Raw genomic sequence first — 4,270 nt, 5'->3', positions numbered from 1 at the left:
GAAATTCAAGCTGGAAAGATGATTTTAATATATCACTTGTACATTTTGTATTGCTCTTCTGGTGACAATGTAGTTTGTTTTTGTCAATTACCATTTTAATAATAGGGTAAAGAAAATGAAGTGGATTTTTGAAAGAAAACAATACTGTCAATATACTATTAAAACAAATTAAAATGGTAAAAGTTATTGTACTTTAAGTAAAAATAAAAGAGACAAAATATCAATCCCAGTTTTGGATTACTTTAATTAACAAAAAAAATGCATATAGCAGAGGATAGTTTCAATCTGCCTACCTCTGGGTTATGGGCCCAGCATGCTTCCATTGCAGTACTCTGCTGCACATGTAAGTGCAAGAGATCCTGAAGCACTCACTCATCATGGGAAAGTACCAATGTGTTTCTTCGTTGGTTGATGGAAGAAACATCTTACAAAAACTCTCCAGATTATTGACTTTTTAAAGTTTTTCTAGGAAACGTTTTAGATGAATGCTTATTAGCCTTTGTCAGTATGGACTTTTGCAAAGTGTCTCTGTGGCGCAATCGGTTAGTGTGTTTGGCTGTTAACCAAAAGGTTGGTGGTTCAATCCCACCCAGGGACGTAATTAACCTTGTGATCAGATTTTGGTGATATTTAAGTAGACAAGTCAAAATTTCAAACCTCCTCTTATGGTGTAGGGTACATGGCCTTCTTTGATGTAATCAGAGTTAGATTTGATTCAGTGATTTTATAAAAAACAGCTAGGAAGCACAATTTAGCAGTGGGTTGCAGAGAAAAAGAAATATGCTGGCAAAAAAATCCAATTGAGTGATTAAACAGCTCTTCATTTTCTGGCTTTATTTTTATGCTAACAAATTTGTTCTCTGAAAAGTGTCCACAAAGCCAAGTCTCTGATTAACACCTTTGTAAGGATGGTTTTTCACCTATTACTAAATTAAACTTGCTTCATTGGAAAGGCAGCAAGATGCATCCTCATTTCAATGTGTACTGAAATAATACAAGTTGACACCAGGAAACATTAACGCCACTGCATCCTTGCTGCTTTCTCATGTGGAAGTCTGTTTAATGTGAAAACAAGGTGATATCTAATTAGCACACAGGTAAGGAATTAAGAAAATCTTTATTTAAGGGTGAAGATGTTTCTCACAAAATTGTTGACCCAATGCAACATTGAAATTCAAGCTGGAAAGATGATTTTAATATATCACTTGTACATTTTGTATTGCTCTTCTGGTGACAATGTAGTTTGTTTTTGTCAATTACCATTTTAATAATAGGGTAAAGAAAATGAAGTGGATTTTTGAAAGAAAACAATACTGTCAATATACTATTAAAACAAATTAAAATGGTAAAAGTTATTGTACTTTAAGTAAAAATAAAAGAGACAAAATATCAATCCCAGTTTTGGATTACTTTAATTAACAAAAAAAAAATGCATATAGCAGAGGATAGTTTCAATCTGCCTACCTCTCGGTTATGAGCCCAGCATGCTTCCATTGCAGTACTCTGCTGCACATGTAAGTTCAAGAGATCCTGAAGCACTCACTCATCATGGGAAAGTACCAATGTGTTTCTTCGTTGGTTGATGGAAGAAACATCTTACAAAAACTCTCCAGATTATTGACTTTTTAAAGTTTTTCTAGGAAACGTTTTAGATGAATGCTTATTAGCCTTTGTCAGTATGGACTTTTGCAAAGTGTCTCTGTGGTGCAATCAGTTAGTATGTACGGCTATTAACCAAAAGGTTGGTGGTTCAATCCCACCCAGGGACCTAACTGACCTTGTTATCAGATTTTGGTGATCTTTAAGTAGACAAGTCAAAATTTCAAACCCCCTGTTATGGTGTAGGGTACCTGGCCTTCTCTGATGTAATCAGAGTTAGATTTGATTCAGTGATTTTATAAAAACAGCTAGGAAGCACAATTTAGCAGTGGGTTGCAGAGAAAAAAAATATGCTGGCAGAAAAATCCAATTGAGTGATTAAACAGCTCTTTATTTTCTGGCTTTATTTTTATGCTAACAAATTTGTTCTCTGAAAAGTGTCCACAAAGCCAAGTCTCTGATTAACACCTTTGTAAGGATGGTTTTTCACCTATTACTAAATTAAACTTGCTTCATTGGAAAGGCAGCAAGATGCATCCTCATTTCAATGTCTACTGAAATAATACAGGTTGACACCTGGAAACATTAACGCCACTGCATCCTTGCTGCTTTCTCATGTGGAAGTCTGTTTAATGTGAAAACAAGGTGATATCTAATTAGCACACAGGTAAGGAATTAAGAAAATCTTTATTTAAGGGTGAAGATGTTTCTCACAAAATCGTTGCCCCAATGCATCATTGAAATTCAAGCTGGAAAGATGATTTTAATATATCACTTGTACATTTTGTATTGCTCTTCTGGTGACAATGTAGTTTGTTTTTGTCAATTACCATTTTAATAATAGGGTAAAGAAAATGAAGTGGATTTTTGAAAGAAAACAATACTGTCAATATACTATTAAAACAAATTAAAATGGTAAAAGTTATTGTACTTTAAGTAAAAATAAAAGAGACAAAATATCAATCCCAGTTTTGGATTACTTTAATTAACAAAAAAAAATGCATATAGCAGAGGATAGTTTCAATCTGCCTACCTCTGGGTTATGGGCCCAGCATGCTTCCATTGCAGTACTCTGCTGCACATGTAAGTGCAAGAGATCCTGAAGCACTCACTCATCATGGGAAAGTACCAATGTGTTTCTTCGTTGGTTGATGGAAGAAACATCTTACAAAAACTCTCCAGATTATTGACTTTTTAAAGTTTTTCTAGGAAACGTTTTAGATGAATGCTTATTAGCCTTTGTCAGTATGGACTTTTGCAAAGTGTCTCTGTGGCGCAATCAGTTAGTATGTACGGCTATTAACCATACGGTTGGTGGTTCAATCCCACCCAGGGACCTAATTGACCTTGTTATCAGATTTTGGTGATCTTTAAGTAGACAAGTCAAAATTTCAAACCCCCTGTTATGGGGGTTGAGGAGCCAGCACCACTCACACACTAGTCCCCGGGTGCAGCACTCAACCCCCGGGATACCCGGAGCAACAAAATGGAGATTCAGGCCACAGGCCACACCCCTACCTATGAGACCATGCCTCCATTTTACCATTGCGCTGCTTATCTGCGCGCACTGCATTACAATCTCCCTCGCTGCCTCTCTGGGTGTCACCAATGATAGTGACACCTTTGCCATGCTTGTAGCAGCTGGTCCTAAGATCTACGCCTCCAGCCCTGAGTGTTTGCCCTTGTGACTTGTTGATCATCATAGCGAAGCAGATTCTTACAGAAAACTGCAGGGGCTTAGATTGAAAAGAAAAACATTGACGAACCCATCATTTCAGCAACAGGGTCTGCCACACGGCTGACTGAAATGACTGGTTGGTTTGGACCCCCACCAAAAAAGAAGCAATCAATCTCTCCTTGCACAAACTGGCTCTACAGAGGCAAGATGTCCACCTCATCATCCTCCGATTCCTCACCCCTTTCACTGTGTACATCGCCCTCCTCACAGATTATTAATTCGTCCCCACTGGAATCCACCATCTCAGATCCCTGTGTACTTTCTGGAGGCAATTGCTGGTGAATGTCTCCACGGAGGAATTGATTATAATTCATTTTGATGATCATCATCTTCTCCACATTTTCTGGAAGTAACCTCGTACGCCGATTGCTGACAAGGTGAGTGGCTGCACTAAACACTCTTTTGGAGTACACACTGGAGGGAGGGCAACTTAGGTAGAATAAAGCCAGTTTGTGCAAGGGCCTCCAAATTGCCTCTTTTTCCTGCCAGTATACATACGGACTGTCTGACGTGCCTACCTGGATGCGGTCACTCATATAATCCTCCACCATTCTTTCAAAGGTGACAGAATCATATGCAGTGACAGTAGACAACATGTCAGTAATCGTTGCCAGGTCTTCAGTCCGGACCAGATGTCAGCACTCACTCCAGACTGCCCTGCATCACCGCCAGCGGGTGGGCTCGGAATTCTTAGCCTTTTCCTCGCACCCCCAGTTGCGGGAGAATGTGAAGGAGGAGCTGTTGACGGGTCACGTTCGACTTGACAATTTTCTCACCAGCAGGTCTTTGAACCTCTGCAGACTTGTGTCTGCAGGAAAGAGAGATACAATGTAGGTTTTAAATCTAGGATCGAGCACGGTGGCCAAAATTTATTGCTCTGATTTCAACAGATTGAATCCTGGTTAAGCGAATTAAGGGCTCCATCCACAAGTC

At 38.9% G+C, this 4,270-nt stretch overlaps 1 non-coding gene across 1 annotated transcript; it reads left to right on the top strand.

Annotated features, from left to right (window-relative positions):
• The first annotated feature begins 524 nt into the window (after positions 1 to 524).
• Positions 525 to 598, top strand: TRNAN-GUU (transfer RNA asparagine (anticodon GUU)). Its single transcript has one exon. It is a non-coding gene; the product is annotated as a tRNA-Asn (tRNA).
• Positions 599 to 4,270: the final 3,672 nt, after the last annotated feature.

This window comes from Pseudophryne corroboree, unplaced genomic scaffold, assembly GCF_028390025.1.
Source record: "Pseudophryne corroboree isolate aPseCor3 unplaced genomic scaffold, aPseCor3.hap2 scaffold_775, whole genome shotgun sequence".
Taxonomy (NCBI): domain Eukaryota; kingdom Metazoa; phylum Chordata; class Amphibia; order Anura; family Myobatrachidae; genus Pseudophryne; species Pseudophryne corroboree.
Note: the sequence above shows the minus strand (reverse complement) of the source record. Positions and strands in the feature narration are given on the sequence as shown.